General features: G+C 46.7%; 1 protein-coding gene across 9 annotated transcripts in view; it reads right to left on the minus strand.

Annotated features, from left to right (window-relative positions):
- Positions 1-27546, minus strand: part of TSHZ1 (teashirt zinc finger homeobox 1) — a 213705-nt gene that overhangs the window by 178359 nt on the left and 7800 nt on the right. For 4 of the 9 annotated variants that reach the window (XR_014233960.1, XR_014233961.1, XR_014233962.1 and 1 more), the window contains exon 2: positions 666-3046. The exons of the other annotated variants lie outside the window; for them this stretch is intronic. The gene's annotated coding sequence lies outside the window, so the exon portion shown is untranslated. The remainder of the gene's footprint in view (positions 1-665; positions 3047-27546) is intronic. 9 annotated transcript variants of the gene reach the window in all.

Genomic DNA, 27546 nt, shown 5'->3' on the forward strand with positions numbered 1-27546 from the left:
AAGAAGGCATTTTAAATATCAATAAAATAGTTTAAAATGAACATTGACATACCCCTAAAAATCCGGGGGTTTCTGTAAACGTCTTCACTTTTTTTAAAAAAGAGAGACATCCATACAGCATGCTTTCCTGTTTGTTTCCATAGCTTTAGGTAGCGCCAGCTCTGTTCTTGAGTCCAACTTCTAAAAATACCAGTGTGGAATTTACCACCTCCCTACTATTCTCTTTTTACCTAAAGGCGAAAAAAATCCAGTTTCTCTTCACCGATTGTAGGCCTGGTTTTAATTTGTGCAGTAGTCCTTTTGATAACAATGCCTAGTTAAAACATCCATTAAAAGTCTGTAGCAGGCATTTAATGGAAGGAAAATCTAATACGGTTCCACTGAAACTCCTTCATCAGCTTTTAAAAGAGTTCTCTCCTCTAGTGCTAACAGACACAGACAGACAGACAGACAGACACACACACACACACACACACACACACACACAAGGGGGATGGGGCCAAAGAGAGACAGAGACAGAGGTGAGAGAGAGAGAGAGAGGAGCTTTCACATATTTAGGGATGGATTATAAATCTTGGAAAAGAATTAGGTCAAATATTCTTTGCTGTTTTTCAGCTACCTAAACCAACTCCTACTAAACGAAGACCTTATTTTGCAACTCTCACCTGCTGTCTCCAAGCCGTAAAAGGAAGACTCACAGGAACACAGGGCTGAAGTGAACACCGTTTGAGGCCATCAGAGCTTGGAACACCCGGAAACATTCTCCACCAGGCAAAAGGCAGGACAGAAACAGGCCCGAGAAGGCAAAGCGAAACCTCCAGGAAGAGAGGCCTGAGTGCCGTGTTCTGACCCACAGCCCACGCCGTGCTGGAGGAAACTGGCTTCCAGTCTGCCTGCTGGGACTCAGCCGGCGCTCAGCTCGTCCCCCAGTCAACAGAGGAGACGGGCCAGGCCGGCGTGGATGTCCCTGTAGATGCTGTGCCCTAGACGGCAAAGTTCACCCCCCAAGGGCGCGGGGGGCAGAGCTCAGGGCAATGCCACTCCCTGCCGTCAGCTCCCCTCCTTGCTGACATGACGCATGCAGTCCGACAAGCTTCCGTCACCCTTTTCCTAATGTAGAGCCCACACTTGCTAGAATATATCCTTATTTATCAGGAACTTGTCTTTTTTGGGTTTTGTTTTGTTTTGTTTTTAATTAATTTATTTATGTTTGGCTGCGTTGGGTCTTCTTTGCTGCACGCAGGCTTTCTCTAGTTGCGGCGAGCGGTGGCTTCTCTTGTTGCGGAGCACGGGCTCTAGGCGCACAGGCTTCAGTAGCTGTGGCTCGCCGGGCTCAGTAGTTGTGACGCACGGGCTTAGTTGCTCCGCGGCATGTGGGATCTTCCCAGACCAAGGATTGAACCCGTGTCGCCTGCATCAGCAGGCGGATTCTTAACCACTGCGCCACCAGGGAAGCCTGTCTTTTTTGGTTTTGATTTGGGGGGGGGACCCTGGTTACCAAGCTATATGGGTTTCCCATGGTCTCACCCCAGCCCCACTTTTTCCATAAGCCCTGCTACTTCCGGAATGCACATGGTGTGTTACAGCTGAAAGCCGGCACCAAGACCCTGTTAACAATTTTGAGGAAAGGCAAAACTATCCAAGTTAAACTCAAAGGAGAACTGTGTACTTATAAAATACATTTTTAAAAAGCTTTTTGGACTCTCAAGCTAATTGAGAGTTGCCAGTCAGAAGATTTATGTTACAGATGAAACTGTATGGCGCCTGTCTGTCTTCTCCTAAATCCGAAGATTCCTCAGCCATTCCTACTGATTCTGCTAAAGTCCGCTGGGACCCGGCAGGGAGAGGATTCCCTTCCAACTGCCCCTTACAAGGACAAATGCACATTTTATTCACCCTTCAAATGACCTACAAGCTGCCTGCTCCACAAAGCCCCCCGATTATCCCCCAACCCACCCAGACAAGAGGCGTCCCTCTCGGCTCTGACTCCCTCTGACAAGCTGCGTGAAAGTCCCCTGTAACTGTATCACTTCCCATGTTATTCAGGGACGGACGTGCAGCCTCACCTCCCCAGCTCAGCCTGTGAGCTCGCGGGGTGAGGTCCAGCCTGCCAAGGTCGCGTTCCTCTTGGACACGGTGGAACCTCCAGAATGGTTGTCAGAAGAATGGGCTGGAAGTAACCGGGCTACATCACTTGTGCGTGATGACCGCCTGGTCCAGAGGTGACAAAAAGCCCCAGAAGAGTAAACCAGGCCTGGCGTTTACACCCCCAAGGCCTGGGTCGTCCCTGACTGGCTCTTTAACCCACCTGCCCTCGGAACCGCCATGGACGGGGGCCCAGCCGGCCAGCGCCCCTCCTGGCTGCGTCCCCGGCCCCTCCCTCCTCCAGTCCTCCCAGGCCTGCCCTCCTGAGGGGCTGGACGGCAGTCCCACCCCTGCTGTCCCTGGTGTACAACCCCGGGGCAGACGTGCAGGCGGAGTGACACACGCTTGCTGGCGAGGCCCCTTGTGGCGGGAGGGAGACACGGCCGGGAAGGACAAGGGACGGGACCACCAACACGAGGCACAGATGTGCCTGAGAATAAGCGGGAGCCACTGAGAAGCCCCTCGGAGGCCGTGGGTCCGGGCAGCGGTGAGGGTTCACCGGCGTTTCCATCTCGAGTCGCTGCGCTCCCCGGAGATGCCCACACCTCCTTCACCACCGCATCAAGCAGCCCTCGCTCCGTGAGCGTCTGTCCCGCAGGTGCGGGCCCTTCCCCGGGACAATGTCACAGCCGTGTGACGTCCACGACAGGGTAGCAGACAGCAGCTTCCACGCCATAACCCCAAGCGAGGAACACGGTGGGGTTCGGTCCTTCAAATGCCATGGCAACGAACTCAAGGTGACCGATGCTACACCCACTGACCGACCTCAGTGTGTTTCATGAGGTTTCACTGAATCGCAGTACTGCAAGTTTCTTGGGGATGAGCCCTCTGGAGGCCCTTCCTTTCTGTCACCATCCCACTGGGTGGAGTTGCAGACCCCTCACAGCAGATCAGGAGTCACCTGTTAATACAAAAGTCCCCATGAGGGTCGGAGGTTCCTTCCTGCCACTTTGGGGTTGGCAACAGCCACGTTCAAAACACCGAGTGCACAAGATGTTTCTGTTAGTTGCTTATGATCAGCCATCGCTATTGGTTATCAATATCGGATATTTAGGGCTTCCCTGGTGGCACAGTGGTTGAGAGTCTGCCTGCCAATGCAGGGGACGCGGGTTCGAGCCCTGGTCTGGGAGGATCCCACATGCCGCGGACCAACTGGGCCCGTGAGCCACAACTACTGAGCCTGCGCGTCTGGAGCCTGTGCTCCACAACAAGAGAGGCCGCGATAGTGAGAGGCCCGCGCACCGCGATGAAGGGTGGCCCCCGCTTGCCGCAACTAGAGAAAGCCCTCGCACAGAAACGAAGACCCAACACAGCCATAAATGAATAAATAAATAGATAAATTTATTTTAAAAAAATCGGATATTTACAAGTCATCCTGAGTGCACATGCGACTTCTCTACTTTCATCTGCAGTTAAAAGCTGTTGCCCGATAATAAGGCATAATATATAAGTTTCTCCTTTGGTATCTACAGTGGGTTGACCAGGTCCCCCAAAATCCATGTCTTCCCAGAACCTCACAAAGTGATGTTATTTTGAAACAGGGTCTTGGCAGATATAATCAGTTACGCTGAGATAAGGTCATAAAGATTAGGATGGGTCCTAAATCCCGTGACTGGTGGACCTTATAACAAGAGGAAAGAACACACAGACACACAGGGGAGAGGAAGCCATGTGACAACGGGGCAGAGATTGCAGGGATGTAGCCACAAGCCAAGGGACACTGAGGACCGCCAGGAGCCATGGGAAGCTGGGAGAGATGAGAGAGGATTCTTCCCCAGAGCCTTCAGGGGAAGCGTGGCCCAGCCAGTGCCTTGACTGCTGACTCCCAGCCTCCAGAACTACGAGAGAATAAATTTCTATCGTTTTAACGACTGGTTTGTTTAAGTACTAAATTCCCTCTGGTTTTAATTTTTACCTGTTTGTTATCAGCTTCACTGAATAAGGAAGAAGACAAAGATGTTAGGTCAGAGAATTACAAGCAAAATGGAGCAGACAGTCTGGTCCCCACCAGGCAGGTGCAGTGTCCCACCTGCAAGCATACACCTCTATGATTCCTGACTCGGGGGGAAGGGGGCTGTCAGTGTAGACCTACCACCCCTGCCCCCTTCAGTGAAGTAAGTGCCACCCAGCTGGGGCAGGAGAGACAGCCTGGGCCAGCAAATCCTGACCCGCAAGCTCACAACAGAGCTAGAGCTTCTAAAGGGGACAGATGGGGACAGAGGCAGGACAGAAGCGTCACAGGAGTCAGCAGCAGACCACCCCCCTGCCCCAGAACCTGGAACGCACAAATTCAAATGCCACAGGACACTAAGGCGTGTCCTGGAGAGGTGACCCATCTCCGTGGGGAACATGATGTGTCCACTACTGTGTTCCCCACATCAGAGACAGTAAGTACTCAGTCAGTCTCTGTTGATTGCTGAGGGGGGAAGACTGTCATCAGAGCAGCCAACAGGAGAAGCCACCCCAGCGGGGGCACGTCCTGTCTGACGGGCGCAGGTGTGGAAGCAGGCGTCACACACTCGCTGAGTGGTAAGCACTGTCTTCCGACATCCAAACACTCACTTAAACCCAGAAAACACGCAGCATGGGAGCTGCTGTTCTGAATGCATTCATCTAAAGAGCACGTCTGATTGGCTGTTAACAATTATTGAGTGACTCCGAAGATCAAAATTGAGTAGGTCTGTGTTTTGCGATGGCTACAAAATTGCGGATGGGATCCTCTTGTTGAGATGACGTAGGACAGGGGAGGAGGGAGCACCAGGACACAACGCTACAACCCTATATCCAGATAGGACGCTGTGTGCGACCAGGTAGAGCTCCAGGTGAGCCCATGGGAGGCTTCCACCGGGGGAGGCGGGACCCTCCAAATCAAAGAGGAATCTGTGGTGCTTCGGGCCAGGGGTAGGTGGAAAGAAAGAGCGCGCTCAGGGGAGAGAAAGCACGGAGCACAGGGGCCCGCACAGAGCCCACGCGGCACCTGCGAGAGGGTGACTCTTCCAGGATTGAGACAGAAGGCGGAAGGATGCTCAGGGACCCGCCATTTGGATACTCACAGGACCCTAACCATTTGTAAACCATGAAGTTTCTGAGGAAACCTGTAGCACATTAAGTTTCACCCACATCTAAATATCTCATAAAAATTCCAAACTTGGCCAAAAAAAAAAAAAGAAGTGGCAATGTCTTTCTCTCTTTAAAAGCCAACTCATTGGGCTTCCCTGGTGGCACAGTGGTTAAGAATCTGCCTGCCAATGCAGGGGACACGGGTTCGAGCCCTGGTCTGGGAAGATCCCACATGCCGCGGAGCAACTGGGCCCGTGAGCCACAACTACTGATCCTGCGCGTCTGGAGCCTGTGCTCCGCAACAAGAGAGGCTGCGATAGTGAGAGGCCCGCGCACCGCGATGAAGAGTGGCCCCCGCTTGCCACAACTAGAGAAAGCCCTTGCACAGAAATGAAAACCCAACACAGCTATAAATTAATTAATTAATTAATTTAAAAAAAAAAAAAGACTACTCCCTCAATAGGGTCTTTCTAAAAAAAAAAAAAGCCAACTCATTGTCCTTGAAATTTGCCGAACCATCACTTTCAAGGAAGAATGATGCATCGAAAACCAAGTACAAGAGAGGAAAGGAGAAGATGGACAGTCTTTGAAAAAATTCCATATTTAGGATGGCAGAACACGAGTTTAGATTTGCTTGGTAAAGCTACAGTTTACTTTTGTCAATGTTAAACTCTGCAAGGATATTTCTATTTCCCGGGGCCGAAAGTTCATAATTCATCTTGGAAGGATAAACTCTTCCAATGGGCTCAAGGAGGGACGTCAAGCACTTTAGTCCAAATTTTCTCCTACTCATAACACATAACAAAGAAAAGAAGAGAAGCAAACAACCGCACCCTGCCACAGGCTCAGGACTGTCAACAGACACAGGGCTTCTCAAACCAGGGGCAACAGTGCGGAGCTCTCTCCCTGATGTTCACGGAGCATTTTCCTCATGTTTACTGCTTTTGAGCCTTTTGCTTTGAACATAAGCGTGTAAATCCCATACAAGGAACAAGACCCTTAAAATCCATTCAAAAAAAAAAAGAAATTGACACTTGAATCTCATTCAAAAACATATGTTCAAGAGAGTGAGAATTTTTTTAATAAACAACCGTTTACAATGAAAATTTAATTCAGCCATTTAAATTTTGTATAAAAACTTCGTTTTATAAGTTTATTATTTTTTTATAATTATTTCATAATTTTATAAAAATTCAATTACAGAATAATTTGCATAATCAGCACACGGTCAAGGTGGCCCTATCCTTCCATAAGGAAATCATCACATGACCATGCTTCTGAGTGATGGGGGAGGGGAAATGCCAACAAAGTGTCTTTTAGGGGTTCGAAGGGAGCTTAGCTTCGAGGTGCCCTTGAAATTTTAATCAAAAAACAAAACAAAACATTAGCACCAAAATATCAACTATTCATCTAATTAAGACCATTATCCTACCAGACGGGGATCTGAACAGGGGGTGTGCCACGACGCCGATGAAGCTTCGGGCCCCCGCCTTGCACCGGCCCTTTCTACAGCCCTGGGATCTCTGTGCACACGGGGCCACCTGAGATGCGCAGAGCACCGCACTTCCACCGGGGCTGGGAGGGCAGCTGTCTCCTCCCAGCCCAGCCCCCTCCATGGCACACCTCCACGATGGCCATCGTGGTCTCATCTGGATGGGATGACGGTGGCTGAGTTGTGTGTGGTGTCTCATGTCTGATGGACCCCAACCATCCGAGATAAAAGACCACCTCCCCTTACCGGCGCCAGAGGGGTGGCTGGACCATCTTTCCATGTGGCTACACCACGTAGAAAACCAGATGCCTCAGGCAACTCATTAATTATATGTTATTTTTCTAGATTTTGTCATGTTTTTCAGCTTTTTAAGATTTGTGGTTTGCTGTGATTTCCTTTCTCATACTAAATAAATCGTCACCCTCATACCTAACATTTTATTCACAATTTTGTACTTATTTTCTTAAAGCAGCTCCCCCCGCAAACCTGGCTCCTGCCCCAGCACTGGACACCGTGAAATTCACAGACTATCCCTTGGGTCTCCACCTCGAGCGTTTAAGCCTGTGGGTCGCTCCCCGAGCTGTGCTGAGGCGCCGAGGCCAGACTCTTGCCTCCAATGAGCACGACTCAGTTGGTCTCACTCCAAGAACATGCTTCCCCTGTACAGAAAACAAATCACGTTTTTTCCTAGAACACTGTGACTTAACGTCCCAGTTTGCCGATTCTCGGTAATCTCAGAGCTCCCAGCGTACCCCACACAGGCAGCCCCGGGAGCTGCCTACTCGACGTCCACACTTGGCCAATGGAGTTTCACGGTGTTAACAGTCGTACACGGTAGTTAGACAACGTCCAGCAAACCCGTCCATCAACGCTTCAGTACGGGGACCACGTCTGCACTCGCCACGTCCTGACTGCAAACGTCTGCTTGCACCTCACACACAAGACTACACGGAAGAACTCACCAGCGGGCAGCTCAAAAGAGTTAAAAACAAAGTATAAGCCTGTTCAAGAAGGCTTCAGATAAATTAATCTGTGAGACACAGGATGAGTTATTTAGAAATGAGGGCTATTTCTAAACATCCCTAACCTTTGAGCTTGATGTGTTAGAGAGCATTCATATGCTCTCCTTCAAAATCATGTTGCTGCCACTGGAGAAACAGAAACAGAAACAAACAAAACAGTGTGTGTGTGTGAGTGTGTGTTGTGTGTGTGTGTCGGTGTGTGTGCATGCATACACGTATGTACATACATATTCGTATATGTATATACAGGTGGGGGTAAGATGTTTGTTCTCATCTCACACGTGGAGCATGAGAAAGATTCACAACCGTGGTGCAGGAACCACTCTGACACGCAACTTTCAAAGGAGAACAGAGCTCAGGGAACCTCTGGTCCAGCTCCTTTGGTTTGTACTTGAAGAATCTGAGGCGCTAGCTGCAGCAGGTGAGTAGAAGGGCCAGGGATTATCCAGGCTTCAGCCCAAAGCCCCCTGCAGAGTTCTACCCCACACCCCAACATTCCGAGACAGATCCCAGGGAGCTGTGTGACAAAAATTAAAACATGAACAACATATGGGTGGTTTCAGAGGTCAAGGAATCAAACCTTCTGGGCTTGATTTGTGTGACCTTACATATCTTATTCTCAGTGACCTCGAGACAATCTACATGACCCCAACTTCGGTAAGCCTCACTCTATACAACGGAGATAAGAGTAGGATCACTATAAAAATTAAATTACGTAATACGAGGGCAGTGTGCAGGAATACGGTAAATTCAGTCACTCTACAAATATTTATTGAGCACCTACTATTTCCCAGGCACTGTTCCAGACACCACGTGGACAGCAATGAACAAAACAGACAAAACCCCTATCCCCATGGAGCTTAAATTTTTGAGAAAATGTCCACTGCTATCATTGCTATTATTACTATTAGATGTGGGCATTTGCAAAGGTGCACTGAGAAGAATGCCACACAATATTTTATAACCAAATAACTGAATTTGTCCCTTAAACATGTGTTTTATAATCTAATGCCCCCAGGTGCAAATGCAACTTTGGAGATATTGTCATAAAGGAAATGCAATTACGTAACAACCTAAATGGGAAAAGAATTTTAAAAAGAATAGATACATGTATATGTGTAACTGAATCACTTTGCTGCACACCTGAAACTAACACAACATTGTTAATCAACTATCCTCCAATATAAAATAAAAAGTTTAAAAAAAAAAAAGAAAAGAAAAAGAAATGCAATTTGGCAGCAGGCTTTCTACCTCTGGTCCAGCTGCATCCTGTCCCCAGTAAGAGGCACAGGAAGACACAGCTGCAGAGCAGTTTTAAAGAGATGGGAATTTTCTAGAATTGGGTCTGCAAATACCCTGACTACCTACCTTAATGATTCCAGGGGAGGCCACAGGGAAGAATGTGTGACACACCTGTCACATGGGGGGGGGGAACTGAGACACACCAACACCCTCAGAACATCAGCAGGGCCACTGGGTGATGACCAGCGGGGCCACTGGGTGATGACCAGCAGGGCCACTGGGTGTGACCAGCGCTCACAGCACTTAGCGCATGCCCACTATGTATCACACAGGATTTCTCTATTAGACACAGATGTAGATGCAATGGCCAAAAAGAGGACTCAGATCTGAAGAGAGTACGGCCAGAGTCAGCAGTGCAGCAGGGACAGCAGTCTTCCAACTGCAACTGGAAGAGCTGGTGTGAAGGGACTCGGGACGTGAGAGGAACCCCCCCGCAGGAAGCAGAGTGGCCCCCCCGCTGGCCCTGGCAAAGGCAACAGGCAGATTATGGATGAACTACGTGGAGTCAGAGAGGAAAAGAGAGGTGAGATAAACTGGAAAATGGATTTTTTCTTTCCCATATTCAATCCTGATAACATTTATTTCATCACTCAATGAAATGTTTACATCCACAGGATGCATAATAAAATATTTTAGGTAAAGTTAATATTGATAACCACTTTAGTTGTCAAAATATTCTCATTCTACTGTGAGATCCATTAGCTCAAGGACCTTCCTACTTATTTTTTCTTTCCCCTCAAACTGTCTGGAAACCAGCAGGCGCTCAAAATAAGTATTTACTGGAAAAATAAACCAACGAATGAACAGTTGGAGAAATGAGCCCATAACTCTGAGGTAGGAATCAGTGTGAGTTAGAACAGTCCCAATTCACAGTGGGGAAATCTAACGTTTAAGGAAAGGATAGGACCCCTCTAAGGATTCAGGGATGGTCAGTTTGGGGGTTGAGATTAAAGCCACCCCAGTGTTTTCTGCCCAACGGCATCAATGCACAAGCTGGGGTCACCCCAGAAAGTTCCCAAGAAATAATAATAAGAGTCAGTGACCCAACTCTGCATGTCAAGATGGCAAGGCGATTGTACGTTTCAGGTCTATATTTATTTATTTATTTCAATGTTTATCTCTGGTTCCAAGAGGATTTAAGGCAGCTTGATGTGTGCTCAGGAAGGCGCCTGGACTGAACCTCACACAGGATAATGCGTGTGAAGCAACTCCCGGCACAGGTGCAGTGGGTGTACCAGCGGCTCTTGGCAATTGGAAAACCTGGGTGCAGCGGCTTAATGCCTTCATCACTCAAAAGGGAAAGAAACTAATAATTATCAATATTGTCACTAGTAATAAAAGCAGTTTCTCAATAGAAGAAATCTTTCCATGTGCTGGGTCTACTGAGAAGACAAAGGAAAAGGCACTGCCATCCACCAGAAGACCTAAAACTCATCTAAAAACCCACCATAATATCACAATTTCTCCCTCGAGTGTTTTATGAACAGCAAATATGAAGAGAAAAAAATATATTCTTACTGATACCCTTGAACTAAGTTTATAGAAATGTGTGTGTATAAATATGTCATATTTAACAGAAAAGTTAATGGAAATATCAAGAACCATTTTCTGAGTGCGGGTTGGTAACCAAGAACTAGCACACAAGCACACTAATGAAGGCCATCTCAGAAACAAAAGATACAAAGCTTAATGGGGAAAAAAACCCTTTCAAATAACCACGCAAGAGCCCTGGCAAAGCAGTTATTATTCCCAAAGCATCGCCACTAACCCATCGTCCGGAACTATATTTATTATGACTTATTAGATTTTGGAGCAATTGTCCTCTGAAGAGCGCAAGATACTGCGAAATAACTTTTAAAAGTGTGCACAGATTTTATGAGGACCATTTCGAAAGCCAAGTGTCATTGGAAATGGGTAGAGGAGGTGGAGGAGCGAGACGTAAAGGGACGGGAGAGCCAAGGATGAGCAGAATCGGGGCTGGGGGTTGGAGCCAGAGCAGCAGCGGGCTGGGGGGAAGGTGTCCGGGGAACAAGCAGCCGGAATTTCACAGTGCAATAAAGGCTCCGAGGGGCCACCCCGTGTCTCTGGCCCACAGCCCGGCCCGGCCAGCCACGTGGCCAGCCATCGTGTACACGTGGGATGCGGAAGATCCCCCCACTTACAGGATATATTTCGGCTCCTGTCTGTGTAGAGAGGGGCCCATCTAAGATTAGCATCTTCTCAATGACATGATGTGGAATCTGAAAGAGAACAAAACCCCGGGTGTGGCCTTGCCTTTCAAAGAAGACAGCGAAAAGGGATATAGGCGATGTACAAACAACCCTACACTCTTAGGCGCCCCCTAAAAAGGGTATTTTTTTTTAAAGTATTTTAAAAATCAATTAATCAATCCTCCCAACCCACTGCACAAAGGAAGCCTTACCAGTCGGTGAAGTGCATCCTACACGGGGAGCAGGGTGGCCATGCAGATGTGCAGTGAATGAGCACCTCAGTGTGGACCGTCCAACAGTTCAAAGGACTAACAGTCTTCCCGAGTGAGAAAGGGAATGCAGCTCGATACAACCCCTCAAGAAGGAAGTTATTTACAGGGTCCTTTAAACTCCAAAATTCTGCGAGTTACTGCAGATCATTAATATCAATCCACGGGCTGACTCACCCCACCCTACCCCGCCGGAAAAAGGAAAGGGCCCCAGCATGTCTGTGATTTCCGCGTGTGAACCCTGGTCATCCAGAACCAATGGCCCGAACACGGTGTGGGTCTTAGCGCATTTCTTACAGGCGTGGGATGGTTGGGAAAGCCCTCTTTTTAGTATTGTCACTGTATTTATATATTCACCAGGAAAATCGACAGGAACATTGGAGCTTTGTTAAGAGACGGCTTCTGTTTCTTCCTCCCTAAGTAAACTGTGCTACGATACTAATTCCAGATTCCTCCCCAAAAATGAGAGAAGGCTGTACTTCACTAGACGCAGGAGAATATACTGGCAGTAAAGTATGTTTCTACAGTTCAAAGTTTTAAATAAGCAACCGGGAAGGCTTTGGAAGGCTGCAGATATAACGAATATCACTCCTCTCTGTGGGCATGGGAGAACTGCTAGGAGAGAGTGAGAGGTGAGACCAGCCCAGGACTCAGAACCTCGGAGGCAGCGGCCAAGCCACGGATGACGTGTGGCTCCCACGACAGGCAGGTCTGTGAAATGGGCTCGTGCACAACATGACCCACAACCTCTCCCCTCATCTCCAAAATCCAAACAGCTCTGAGAACTTAAGGGTTTCTCCTAACTTTGTTATGGAAAGTCTAGCCTGCCCTGACCTCATTGGCAGTAAAACCTGACCCAAACGCACACGAGGGTACATGGTCTCTATTTATTCACCCCAAGTACCGTGAACATTCATACGTTTCACTGTAGGAAATTCCACGTGTCATTAAGCCGAGGATGCAGCAAATAGACAATATAGGCATTGAAGTTCTTTGCAAAAATCTAAAAAATTCTGACTTCCAAAACCTCAAGGATTTCAAGTAAAGGATTGTGGGTCCTCCCTTGAAACTTCCCCACCGGATGTCTGGGGGCGGGGAACGCACCAGGGCTCCCTTTATAGTTTACCTGGAGTCCCAGTATACACCGGGCACATGAGAAGCCGTGATCGGAAAACTCTTTTCCAACTGGCAGAACTATCCACTAGAAGGAAATGTTTCATACCCTCAGAAATACCTAACAAATGAACAAATGAAAAAAAAAAAAAATTTGATGACAAATTGAGTAAGGCAAACCTAATTCCCAAATTAAACTTATTTTAGACTTTCCAAAATACATGCTAAAGATCTCTCAGCTACATGGTCTGAATATCCACCAGCAAAATCAATAAACCCTCCAGGTAATTCGAATGAAAGAAGATCTAGTCTGTGACAAACAGGTGCCTCAAATTTGGATTTATTGCTGTAAATTTCCTGTGTAGATACATTACAATCCCAACTGAGAAACAAAGGAAACATCCCTACTTGGAAGGTTCACAAATGATGGGAATCTGACCTAAATTATTAAAAATAGGTCACAATATGCATTTGTTTTCCTTGCTAGGGGAAATTTTTGGAGCCCTGCAAGTATCTAAAATTCAGTACAGGGTACAGGGAGGTACTACTGCCTACACGTTAGCTGGTGTACTACCTACACTGAGAACTGTCCCCTCAATGTCAGCAATGCTTCAGAGAGACTCTAAATGCTCTGTGGGGGGGGGGGGCGGTGACAGATGCAGAATCAGAAGGACCCCAGCAGACACCAGGACCCGGCAGAAACAGAGCATGGAGGTGACGTGACGGGCAAGGCTTGGAGTCCACTCCAAGCTGAGCAGCCGCAGGTCCCAGTGAAGGAGCCAGCGGACAATGGCCACACACCCACCGCCTGGGACCCAACAGGACAGAAACCGCATCTCACCTCACAGCACCCACTGCCAACCCCCAAACGCTGTCGGACTGGCCTCCAACCTGGGCTGTGTGCTGAACAGCTGGGGTTTGGTTTTTCCCACCAGCGAACTGATGTTTGCTTTTCTTCAACTGGCTTATTGAAATGCTATAAATCATCTGGTTCGCCTCCCATCTCCTTGTGGCGCTCATTTGAGTCCCCCTGCTCAGCACCAACATGGAAGGGGTGAAACAGTGTTTAAAGGATATTTTCGAGTTTCCCGTCCAGGCATTTTTCCATCCGCTCCTTTGTTCCTTTTTACTCAGAGGAGCCAGGAAGGGCCAGTGCCACCCCCAACAAATGGCAGGGCAGTCGGGGGACTCAAGGAAGAGAGACAACAACTCTTTAATTTTGCACACATGATGTGTTCAACCACTAAGGTCATACCTGCGTGTGGTGACTGACGACTCTTCAGCTTGATTCAGAGCAAACAGCTGCTGGTTTGATTGCCTAGCAACTAAAAAATGACGGATGACCCTTAAGACGGATAACTCCCATAAATCACCTCATTCAAACGCTCCAAGAAAAAAATTAAAAAACAATGGTTTTCATGACATTTGCTGCACTCCGTAATGCGCCGTGATAAATTCGGCCCCCTTACGGATGCATGGCTGTGTCTGCTGAAGTTCGGGCACTTTTGTTCCCATTTTCCATCTTCCTGGAAGCCGCAGGCCCCTCCGTAAGGTGTGTGTGTGTGTGTGAGAACAGGCTGCGCGGTCAGAAACCTGACTTCCTGAGCGCCTGCCCATCACTACAAGACAGAGGGGGGCTGTGCTGAATCCCCCCCTACACACACAGCTTTTAATCAGCAAGCGGTGGTCCTACATCACCAAGATGGCAGAGGAGCCCATGCATTAATAATGGTTACAATATATTTAGTGTAATGACTTGACCTCAGCCAACATCATGGACGCCATGATTCATACGAATTTGATAGACTACTTCCTGTTTGCAGATATTTCATAGGTTCCTAAAAGGCCAAGAATGTGCTTTTAGCTTGCAAATAAACACAGACCTGTACCCCAACGAGACTGATGGGAGAGCTTGGTACCTGTCCTTTAAAACACCCACATCGTCAACCAGTACACGGATGCCCTTAATTTTCCAGGTGTTATTTTACCCTTCTCTACCTAACATTCAAGAGTGGGTGCCAGGGGATTTCCCCGGTGGTCCAGCAGTTGAGACTCTGAGCTCCCAGTGCAGGGGGCACAGATTCGATCCCTGGTCAGGGAACTAAGATCCCACATGCCGCACGGTGCAGCCGGAAAAAAAAAAAAAAAAAAAAAAAAGAGCGGGTGCCAGAAATTCATTCCATCCTCTTTCTTTGGCCCTGTCTTTTTGTTACACTGGGTTTCAGTTTTCTGTTTTTAAGGTGCATCGATAGCCCAAGGAAGGCTGCTCCCAAGAGAACCATCCCACCGCAGACTTGGGTTAGCGGTTTGAAATAGAAAAAAGGTTCCTGTTTCCCAACCCCTCCCATCACCGCTCGCCGGTCCACTCAGCCTGCTGGACGTGGCGGCCGCCCCACTCCCCTGTCCTCGAGGAGCCCGGCCTTTCTCACCGAGGTGCGCAGTCATCCGACAAGCGCGCCGTGCTGGGCTCGGAGGGAAGGGAGACCAGGCGGTCCTGCCCTCAGGGAGCCCAGCGTCTCCGGGGACACAGACACGCCCTGGAGCGACTTTATGAACAGAGACAAGCACTGGGGAGTCCCGCAGCCTGGCATGTGCCCGTCAGACTGGGCGCCCTCTGAAAGCTGATTAGTTTCCAATGCTGAAAAGAAGGAATGACTTTGGGTTCAGTGCACTGCACAACAGCAAGGAACCGTCTATGTTTAAATCCCGAAGGGGGCGGGAAGGCTAGGCAGTCCAGGTGACAGTCTGAGCCTCAGAGCTGCCCTGGGGCCAGTGGTGGCGGCCCTCTGCAGGTCGGCGGGACCCGGCTCCACGGAGAGCACCTGGCCCCGGGGCCCCGTGTCAGGCCGGCACCGGGATGGCCGAGGCGCCGCTGCCCAACACCCGCCCAGCTGGGCTGACCCCCCCCTCACTTTCAGAAGCTCCTCCACGCACCATCTGCACCCACCACCCTGAAATGGAAGAAAAGAAATCAAGCAGCATTAGCAACAAATAAATGAGTTAGGGGCAAAAGAGCCACGCCCTAGGCAGACAATGCTCTCGACCCAGGTATGGCAGGTGGAGCGACTTGTCCGAAATGAAGCGGGCACCCCCTGCCCCCGGTTGGGTGTGCTGACACTCGAACTTCCGGGATCCGCCCCACGAAGGCATTGCAAATCCACTGGGATGTCCAGGGCTACAATTTTCTAAGAACAGAGATAGGAGAGCCAGTCCTTGGAAGGTTGAACTTTTGATGCCCTGATCCTGGGCGGGAAGATCCCTTAGCCCCCAGCTGAGCCAGCATCAGAAACTACGGCACAGCAAAGCAAGGTGAGAAAAGCTGATATTCATTAGGTCGACGAGACGCCTTCCATTGCATATGCTCCTACCTTTAGACACCCGGAGATAACCGCGCATTCTCCCCAAAGCTCCATGCTCCTGACACAGAAGGGTTTCAGCTTCATTTGTCTTCCTAAATATAAATGGCTGCTATCTGTAGCACTTAGGAGAGGCTAGCTGGCTTCAAATAAATAGCATCTTAACTGTTTCCCTGATAATGGTAAGCTCTGGGGTGCAACTCCATTTCTAATACGATCGGAGTCCTACAGGGATAACGCAGCTCTGGAGCTTGGGCTTTAAGGCACGTCTGCAGGGCCACGGGCTGGGCCACCTCGCTTTCTCAGCACTTCTGACTGTCCTCCACCTCCCCGGGGAGGCCTTGGGGCAGGAACCCACTCAACAGGACAAGCCGGTGTGCTGTCCCTTTAAAACTGAAATGCTTGTTTCCTTTCTGTAAGAAAAGTAAATCACGCTATAGTGAGTTGAGCTTTGAAAAAAACATCCATCCATTAAAGTTCATGGATTCGCATTTCCAGATTGTCCCTCCCCTGGCTGGGTCTCAAGTTACAGCCTTGTACAACCCAAGTCTAAATAATATTCACCATGATAAATGGCACCATAACTCCGATATCCACAATCAATCTTTGCTTTAAAGATACATCCATCTTCAATAATGTTGATGGGGATTTCTGTAAAATGGGAAACGTGACTGTTTTCCTGACCTCGTGACGGTGGAGAAGGAAGCTCTGAGTGATGGCTGTCAGCTCACATCTGGCTGCAAAAATAAATTAGCCTTATGTAGACAAATGAAAGGGCCAGCTCTGCCTAGAAAACAGCCACTCCTGAGCAATGGCTAATTTATAGGACTTCTTTCTGGAAAGTTCCTGGCTGAGGCAACAGTCTGCTTAGCTATCTCTTTAAATGATATCTGAAGCTGTAAATAACTTCAGTCCTGGGAGGACACAAAGTACAAAGGGGTAGCGATGGGAGAAAACAATAACTTTTCTCACGTTCTCACACAGGATTAAAATGCAAAACTCTTCCCTTCAAGGGGGAGAAAAAAATTTTTCTTCTTTTTACCAAATGCTTTTATATTTTAATACTGCGCTCCCCTCTGGCGGATTTTTTTTTCTTCCTTTTCACTTTGGTTGTTTTGGGTTGGTTTCGGGACTCACAGGAAAAGTATGCAATCTGGGGGGTAAGGGTAGCCTTTTCTCTTCCTCCTCAAAAAATATCCTTTCAAGCAGGGGTGACACCGAACTCCATCACTGTCTTCACGGGGGCAGGGATGGGGTACCAGATTCTAAGCAACAGAGAAGAAGAAACATCTATTGGGTTTTAGTAGGTGGTGTCAAAAATAGCCTGGGGTAAAACACTCCCTAGGCAAGCCCTAAAATAAAGAGAAGACCAAACTTATGCCGGGAGGAGCGGGGGACCGACTTTCTTTGATACAAGGGAGACTCTTTATCACTGTTCTTCATGCTTCTGACCTTGTCTTGCTCGGGAAAACTTAGGGTTTGAATTCTTAAAGTCACTGAAAAGTGGGAGGAGAAAGGAGAGGCTGCACTTTGTGGGGTGTACCTACACAGCAATTGGGGGTGGGGGGACGTCCCAGGCTGCACCAAGCCCCTGCTGGGGTCTCAGACCCCCTCCGGCTGGATCCTGTGTGGTTGCTGTGTGCTGAGGTGAGGAGGGTTAATTCTGTGAAGGTTGAAGGACTTACAGTAATGCTGTGAAGACAGAAACATCACAGGCTTTCCTGGCAAGGGGCTTACAGAGGGTAGGAGGGGACTGCAAAATGAACTCTCTCAGGCTTTGTCGGCAGCCCTTCCCAAGGCCCAGCCTGGCCCCTTTGATAAATGACACATGTCATTCTGTCACAGGCTGACAGCGCAGCTGGGAGGGCTGGTGATGTATGGCTCCAGTGAAAAGGAAATCAACTTTTTGGCACCGAGCGAGCCTGTACCCTGTATAAGGATTTTGTTTCTCAAAAAGTGAAAGATAGACTTAGGATTAAAAAAAAAAAAAAAAAAAAAAAAAAGGTTGAAAAACAGATTGAACGACAGCTTACACTTAACATAAATTAACTCAGTAATGGCGAAATGTGCTAGCCTGTGATAAATAAAAGCTACATTAGTCAATTATTAATCACACTCTAACTTGTAGCCAGAACCCATGACTTAAATCTGGGGCCTGAGCTGCCTTACAAACAGATAAGACAGTGCCTGATAGATGTCTTCCAGAGGGCAATCAGGGAGGAAGCAAAGACTCAGTGGGCTCACCAATGGGAACGGTGGAAGGTTCTAGAAAAACAGGGGAGGGGGGAGCGGGGAGCAGAGAGAGACCCATTCCTTGGAGACAGACTATCTACTGACTGTGTAAGGAAAATTAAATGTACCAACAGCTACAACCAAATACTTTTTTTTCCCTCTCAGGTCTTATTTGGTCTGAATATTCAAGACATTTGTGTGTTGCAACCAACTGTTTACATTTGTATATATAACTTTGCCTTGAAAATATGTTGCTAGTTTTGCACACACACACACACACCACTTCCTCTTACACATCTTTTACATCTGATCCCCCTTATGGGGGTTCTCCTGGAGATAGCACTTATTTCCAAACTAATTGTTTAGCACAGACTATAATTTAAGCCTTACGTTTTAACAAACAAATTGACATTTGACATTCACGCAGAGCAAGCCTGCCTCTCAACCAAGTGGCTCTCGTTGGGCTGAGTTCTAAACAACTCATGCCCAAAAAATCCACATGGAGAACCTACTCTCAGAGCACTTATGGCTTGGAGGGATCCCTATTCCTCCTAAGGAACAGCAGTAAGGCAAACCCAGTAGCAGGATGCATGTCCGGTTAAGGGCTCTGGGCTGCACACTCAGGATGTGTCTAATCAGGCACAGCTTTCCCACCGGGCACATAATGTGTGGACGGTCGGCTGCATTTCCAGGACCACGGGATCCCCATTCCTTGTCTCCAAAAGACCCGCTGAGGTTGTGAGGTCCCTTCTGATGTTCAAAAGGACATGCTGAGGTTACGGACAGAGAAGGGACCCACTCGCAGTTGGGAAAGTCACATGTACACCTTCACGGAAGGAACTGTTAGAAGCCACATCTCCGGGACTTCCCTGGTGGCGCAGTGGTTAAGAATCCACCTGCCAATGCAGGGGACACGGGTTCGAGCCCTGGTCCGGGAAGATCCCACATGCCACGGAGCAACTAGGCCCATGCGCCGCAACTACTGAGTCTGCACTCTAGAGCCCGCGAGCCACAACTACTGAGCCCATGCACCACAACTACTGGGCCCACGTACCACAACTACTGAAGCCCGTGTGCCTAGAGCCCATGCTCCGCAACAAGAGAAGCCACCGCAATGAGAAGCCCGCGCACCACAACGAAGAGCAGCCCTGGCTGGCTCGTGGCAACTAGAGAAAAGCCCGCACACAGCAACGAAGATCCAACACAGCCAAAATAAATTAATTAATTAATTAAAAAAAAAAAAAAAAGAAGCCACATTTCTGACGCTGTCGCTGTGAGTTCCGAAGTTTCACTCACCTACCACCACGCCTCGCTTGCATACAGTAGATGGTCAAAAAACACCTGCTGAAGTCAATTCAAAATACCCCATAGTCCCGTAACAAAGGCGAGTAAGCCATTTCACTTTAAAAAGCTGCTGTCAGGTTTCCAGCCTCCCCTTCCACGATTTAAGATGCAGGGAACCCAGGAAGCATTTCCCAAAGTCCTGTACACCCATCATCACGAGCAATCGTCTCACACACTCTTGCTCCCAAGAATTCCACCCAGTCCGACTTCTGGGTCTTCTGTGAGGGGACATACTTCCATATGCCTTGCCACACAAGCGGCAGAAGGGCCCAGAAGTTGTTGATGTCAGCTTCAGCTTACTTCCAATTTTACAAGTAAAAATAAACTTGAATTTTACCATACACAAATTCTCTGTGCACAACCAGCTTTTATCAAAAAGAAAGGGGACAGCTGTTGCTTCATGACAGCGCACCCTCCAACTCAGGGTGCTAAGATGGGTTAAGTGGATCACGGAGTTGTAGAGTAGCATCCTCTGGGGGGGCCCTCTAATAATCTAAACCCTTCATTTACAGTAAGGAAACTGAGGTTCAGGGAAGAAAAGAAAAAAAACTTTAGTGAAAGAACAAAGACCCAGACCTCTACCCCACATCCGGGGCTTCCCCTGGTGTACAACGCTGGGCTCAAGAATCAATGTACAGTCGGCCTTCTGAATTTAAACATGTACAATTCACAGGCAGGCTCCAAATCGAGTCAAAGTGTTTAAAATCGCCCCGAACACCAATGGTTTCTTCCATGGCTATAAATAAGAGCATGAGGGGGAGAAAAAAAAATCAGACATTAAAACACAGGCTGATGTTTAAACTTCTCCCTTCCTCCAGCTGAAATATAATTTTTCTTTAGTCCATAAAAAATTCAGATAGTGTGCAGAATGTTTATATATTACCAAGGTCCCTCTTTAAAAGGTTTACACTTTTACTTTATGACCTGTCCTTGATTTGACACTTCCGCTCATCAGAAAGGGATTTATAAAATAATCCTGAAGGTGAGGAACACACATGTGTCAGGGACTAGCCAGGTTTCACGACACGAAATTTAAGAAGAGAAAGAAATCCTGTTAAGCTCTCTTTAGTCACCAATAGACATCAAAGGTAATAATTAAAGAAGACAGACGTCATAAAACATAAATTTATGTCTCTTTTAATAATGCACAAGCACCATAGTGTGTAAAACATCTATTAGGTTGAAAGAACATGAAAACGTTCCAATAAGAAAAATCTATGTTTTGTTTGGGAGTATTTTCCCTTCCTTTAAAAAAAAAAAAAAAAAAAAGTGAGGATCCTTTTTTTTTTTTTTTTTTTTTTAACAAGTTTAAACCAAAGTCTTTCAAAACCTTTGCCATCTGTGGGTACATGAACTATGAATGACCCCGAATGATTTGCACTCTGCTCAGAACCCCTTAGAAAGCACGGGAAAAAGTATCATTAACAATGACTGATGACTGTCAGTCAGGGCTGACCTCATCCAGGCTTTGGTCTCTGCCTCAGTAATAAGCTGTCCTTTATTAGTACCAACACTCCATAAAAGGGGTGTGTTTAGTCACAGGATAGCGGCCTTCTAACGCCCATTGCTTCTCCCGGAAAGATTGATTAGTGCTCATTTTTACTGTCTTCCCTGCATATACAGGGCAGAGCTGCAGTGACTCAGGCCTGCAAGCCACAAACCGGAGTCAGGAGGTGGGAAACGGCGCCTAGAAGGAGGGTTGGTTGCAGGGAGGGGGGGTCAATTTTTTTTTTTTTTTTTTTTTTTTTTTTTTAAGGAATCCGCCTTTCAGAAACGACCTAACCACAAAACCATATGTGTATTCGATTCCAGGGCCTGGAAAGAAAGGCTGGGAAAACAAATGTGTCTGCAGAAACGGGACTGAAGGAGCCACTTAAGTGTTAACTGGTCTTGAAAACAGAAGGGGATCCTGGCCTGCAGCTCTTTCCCTCTCTCTCTCAAATCAGCGGTTCCCAGTGAATCGATGAGGAGCCTGCCTACAGAATCAGGCCTCATAACCAGCCTGACATCAAAACACAAAGATGTAATTATTACCCATTAAAACTGAACATGTGTGAAACTTAAAAAAAAAAAAAAAAAACTTCCCTCTACAAGCACATAAAAATCCATCTACTGCTTTTGTATTAAACTACTAAATTATTTTTAAGAAGCAATTGCTATAGAAACAGACACACGAATTTATACGTATATAAAATCTCCACGTTATCCCTCAAGCCCTTGGACCACCTCAACTCTCGGGGAGATAACTCAGGGCCCTGGATTCCCAGGAGGAAAAAGGGAGGCATAAATGTATTATTATCTTTGTCATCACCGCTGCAACCATCAGGAGATACCAGGTCCTGGAGCACCAGGAGGGGTGGAAGGGCCGCTGCCATCTAACACTTTGAGCAGGTGTTCCGCAGAACAAATGGAGAGAATGCTTCCCATGCGATCTCCTCCATTCCAAATACGTCTATAAACAAATTTAGCTCAGAGGGTGATTAATTTGCAGAAACCCTTTGGGAATCAGCCAGACTCTCAGTAGTCTAATGCCTTCAGCCAGCTACTCCCAGAAATTTAGCCAAACACCACAAGCTCCGACTTTCAGAGAAGCGCCTGAGAACCTGGGGATTCGGTTACCATGCGCACAGCACCTACTGGATTTGAATGTGTTTCCATAAAAAAAGAGCAGGATGGGGGGCGGGGAGTGTCTGAGAACTCAGCTTAAACGTAGCCTCCCTAAAGCCAGCCCTTAGCACCTCCTGTTAAGTAACTCAGAAGGTGGCAGGGGGAAGAGGGACCCAGCCGGCCCTCCCGCCATCCCCGCGGGGCCGGGCACAGGTAGGTGTCAACGGCCTTGAACCTGAACCGGTGGAGGGTCTGGGACCATTCCTCCGCCCCGTGACACCAGCTCCCAGGGACTCAGCATGGAAAAGGGGAGGAGCTGAAGAGAGACAGGAGACAAGGCTCTTTTGTGATCACCGCAGTTCCAAGTGGGTTTTCTCTGAGAGCTTTTGAGACACTCGTTTTCCCAGTTCATGAAAAGTGGGGGGCAAACACGCTCAAAAACCCCTCTCAGCATCTCCCAATTCGCCTAGATATGAGATTCCTTTTGCTTCCTTTTTCTAAAATAAATTCTTATTCTCGATTTTAAATTGACACATAATGCGAGTTCAATACCTGCTGAATAAAGTAAGGCAACTTTGCTCCCGCACAAAATAAAACACGGCAAGGTAAACCCATCCCCTGGCTCACAACCACGCAAACTGCAGCTGTAAAACACAGACCGCATGCTGCTTCCTTTCAAACCGCCCCCCCCCCCCCCCCCCGCCATGCACTATTTTCATAAATGTTATCAGTGTTTCAAGTGTAATTCACTGAGTGCTAACAACCTGAGTTACTTCCTGGCTGACTTCGAATATTTATTAGAGTGTTTATTTCCAATTACTTTCTGGAGTTACAGCAGTTTCCTTCGATTTTAAAATTTTTTTAAATATATATATTCTCAAAGTTTGGGGGGCAGTGCAAAGAGATTTCTGCACAGCATAGTAACGTTAAGGCATGGTTTATGGTCACATTATTTGTCTGCATTTGGCTTTTCCGGATGCCAGTACCTTCCCAGGTAACAATAAAGCTTAGCAGGAAAAAACAGACATGTTTTACTGTTATTTCCATGTTGCTAAGAACTGAAGCACGGCAGGCTCTTATAGAGTATTACACAGTTTACTGCATTAATAATAGGATGGCCCACTGCTGTGACACATTCTGTACTTGAAATAAATATTAGTCACGATACTTGCGTTTTGAATCCATATATTTTAAAGCTGTGCTGTAACAATGACACGAGGGCCAGGGATGACTTGCCAATAAGGCGTATTAACCATTTTGAAAAGCGCCTTCACTTCAGTTCAGTGTTCATTGGTATGTCGTACCATTTCTTGCTATGAATCTTGCAGCTGGCTTTTAAAAATAGTAAAATGTAATAAATACAGGTTTCTGAAAAGTTCACATTCCCAAGTCAGAATGTATACTGACCTTCACTGCTGATTTAATTTATTTCATCATCTGATCTTGCTGAAGATGCACTTTACTTTGAACTAAAAACTGAGGATATTTTTTACAACCAAATTTTCTAAACCTTGATTCAGTCCCAGCTCATCACTCCCTCCTATATATCCACGCCTTCAAGCAAGCTTTAGAGTGGAATTTATAAGCATGTAAGTACTTGACCTATATTTACCATATGCTAATTTCCTCCAGAAAGGAACTACGGGACACACCTTTTAAAACTGCAGCTAGCAAGTTGAGGCAGAAATGTCCATATTTCAAATTTGGAAACGCACATCGGGTTCAATATGTACGGTTAACGCTGGCCCTGCTGGGAGCAGAAACGCAGGCCTGGGAAGCAGTCCTGTGATGGTAGCTTGGAAGGATTCTACTTGGCTATTTTCCTGCAGAATGCACCACAATCACGAGAATAAGGAAATCCTGGATTACATTTTCCCGAGAAAAGAGAAATGGTCAAATCTATAATCGTGTCTTTGATTCTCGACTTTTTTCCTTTAAAAACAAAAGACAGATCCTTGTCCGTGTTGGCGCAGAATTTCAGAAAAAAACACAATGGACAGAGAAAGAAAAAAATGTCTATCATCTCAAAAACCTGCTTACTGTTGCAGCAGCGTGTGGACGAACAACAGAAGCAGAGCCAGAAACGAGGGAAACACGCAAAGGGTTAGCAGGCGGTGCAGCCGAGAGGCCTTCCTAGGAAAGACCAAGTGAAAAGAACATCAAAGTTGGGATTCGACCTTAATGCTTGAGTTTGATTGTACTGTGAAACAATGGGCTCTCTCAACAATTTAACGCTAATTAAAACAGAAATCCAATCCAGATATTCCCCAGCCAGCAAATCCAAGCAGGTGACTGAAAGGAGGAAGCACCAAACCAGGGCTGAGCCCCAAACAAACCCTCTCTAGAAATGATCCTCTTCCCCTTGCCTGACAATAACCATTAAGAATGGTAACTGGAGGCCTGTTTATTCCAATTGTCAGTAAGCAGCTCTGCTGGGTTTTTCCAAGTACATAAATTTAACAATATATTTCTCCAGTGAAGTTAAAATGTAAGAAAGACTTGGTTCAGCTGCTTATCTATACACATTTCACTATTTTCTATGACTCCGAAGAAAACAGGCACACACAAAAAAACTAACCTTTTTTTTTTTTTAAAGTCAGTGTCAACTATCGCTGTATCCACATGTAGAGCACACGGTGCTTTAAATGCAGAAGGACCCTGCCTGCAAGCGTAGATTTTCGTGCTTCCGTAAGGCTCCTCTGGAAGGAAATATTAACAAACTGGATTTTTAAATGTAGCCAAACTCTTCCTTGCTCAGTTTGCTGTGAAATGCATGTGAGGCCCCTGACTACTGACTGTACTGAGGTTTTTACATTTCAGCATGGGTTACGTAAACAGTTGGACAGCACGGCATCAAAACAGACCCTGGGATTTGCCATTTCCCTGTATGACAAGGCACAGATTACAGGTATTCCCATGTCTACAGGTATGTGGGCAAGTGTGCTGTACACACCTCTGCGCCTATGGCATACAGGAACCATGCACCACAAGGCACACTTACAGACGCATGCGACCAGGATCACATGTGCAGAGAATGGTCACCGCATCACTTATTTCATTATTAGAAAAATTTCTAGCAAGAAGGACTGTATCAAGTATCACTGCTCTTAAAGGGCTTTTGCATTCCCAAAGAACACTGGGTTGTTCTTGAGGGTTTTTTTTCCCCCCCCAAAAAGAAGTCTGCAAGAAAGAGTTCAAGAATTCTTTAAAATCCATGGCTGTATCAAAAAGCAAAGGCTCCATGGGAAAGATTACGATTATTCTATAGCAAGGAAGGCCCTGAACTACTTAGGATTTAACCTCTACTTCACCTAACTGATGTCATAACAATGGCGCTTAGTTTGTCTCAAGGACAAATGATCTTGCGAGACTGTATACAATTCAAGGAGTGTTATCGCAACAGCAAACTGTTGTCCCCAAAATTATATTCATTGCTTTTCAAAATGTTATCAACTTAATAAATAAATACCTTCGCGGGTGAAAAATACACTGGTGCTTTATTTTGTTTCTAAGGGCATCCTCTACCAACCCTATTGATAAAACCTTAAAAAAAATTACCTCCTACTCTTCTGCCCAGCTACACCTTTTCAGTAACTGTATTAAATATACCAAACATTCTAACTGATATTTACATTTCACAACCCTGATCTCTTAGGTCAAATTCTTTCCTTCAGTACTCTTTTCCGTCAGCAGCCTACTAGTCCCCTAAATCAATACTAAGTACCCTGTATCATTTAAAAAATGATTTCAACTGTCCCAGCACAGCACCACAAACGTATTCACAAATATTTTCAACCTTTCTTGGCAAATCAATTTTGTCTTCGGTCATCTTAATTCTTAATATTCTCTAGCATTATCTATTTTTATTGCGGTTGTTATTCTTGGAGAAAAAAAAAAAAAAAAAAAAAACCAGAGTAAAATATCTACATGGTCACGGTTGTTTCAAGCCAGGAAACAGTCCCACCAGCAGGCAGGGCTGCCGGGCCTCCCTCCTGGTCAGGTAGCTCTTCGTGAGGCCCCACCTCATCCTCAAGAAAGTTCCAATAAAACGCTTTCCGCCCTTTGTCCACCGTGAACTTGAGAGCCTGGTGCTGGGGTAATTTACCATCTCCTTTTTATAGGCTTTTCCGAGAGGAACCAGAAAACAATAAGAGGCCGGCGAGGGTGCGGGCAGCCCAGGACGGAAGGGGGCAGGCTCGCCCGGGCCGCGGCCCCCGAGGTGTACAGGTGCTGCTCTCGCCCTTGGCTAAGTGGGGCTTGTCTTGTTAACGACCTACAATGATGAACGTGTTTTCAACCATAGTCTCGTGGAAGATTGTTCTAGACCTGGCCTCTCAGGGAACATATATCCACCCTTAGCTGGGTATAGGCACATTTAATCAGCAGCTAATAACTGTACAGGAGGGGCCGCTCCCCTTCATAAATCAATGTGCAAAATTGCTAATACACTAGTTATCGATTAGCACACCAACACTCATTTCGAGGCTATAGCTAAGAACTAACAAAGTGACAAGGGTAAAGTGTTATTTCTTTCACACGTAGACAGCTGGGCTGGAAAAATGATTCCAGCAGGCAGTAATTCTTAATTGACACCTGTCAAGATTATGGCGGCAGCCACAGCTGCTGCAGGAAAATTCGTCCCTAGCCCTGTTCATCTGTCAGCTTTAATACCCTTCCTATGCACATATTTTTTTCCTTTGCTCTAATCTACCTAAATTGTCCTGGCTTTTGTTTGAAACCTGGGTTTTGGTAGCAGTTAATCCCTTCCTAATATCAGCCCTGTCTACAATTCAACCATCTCGCACATCCTATGGAGAAAGTCAAGGTATCGGGGTTTGATGACAAAAATGAAAAAGGTAAGGGGAGTGGGGGAAGAGAGGAAAGCATGTACCCCCAAAACCCAATGACCGCAACTGGGTAGCACACCTCTTTCAATTTTCAGTGGATTTTTCAATTTTTATATTCTTCTGGGTCTTTCTTTTTACAACCATCGACCCAATATACATTGTCTTCCTGAGATATAAATGTCATTACTCTGTCATCACTCTCTGACTGCTAGCTACCACTTGAGAATCCTCAATCTCCTTAAGCCCCTTCTTTCCACGATCCAGGTAACAACATGCTGTGCTTGACACACCCACACAGGTAGAAACACAGATGCATGATATTTTGCATGAGACACAAAAGTCTTGCATTATTGAAGTTGCAGCCCAGCAAGAGAGAACAGAGCCCAACAAAGACACACCCGCACAAGGATTCCATTCTCCAAAAAAAGATGATCCAGAAGACAATTTACAGCTTCATTTTAATGCCCCCAAAATACAAATAATCCTTATTTTCCTCTTTCTGCCCAGTAAGAAAACTGCTATAACAAATGCTTCCTTTGGTCTATAA

This window comes from Balaenoptera borealis (assembly GCF_965194805.1).
Source record: "Balaenoptera borealis genome assembly, chromosome: 14".
Classification (NCBI taxonomy): Eukaryota; Metazoa; Chordata; class Mammalia; order Artiodactyla; family Balaenopteridae; genus Balaenoptera; species Balaenoptera borealis.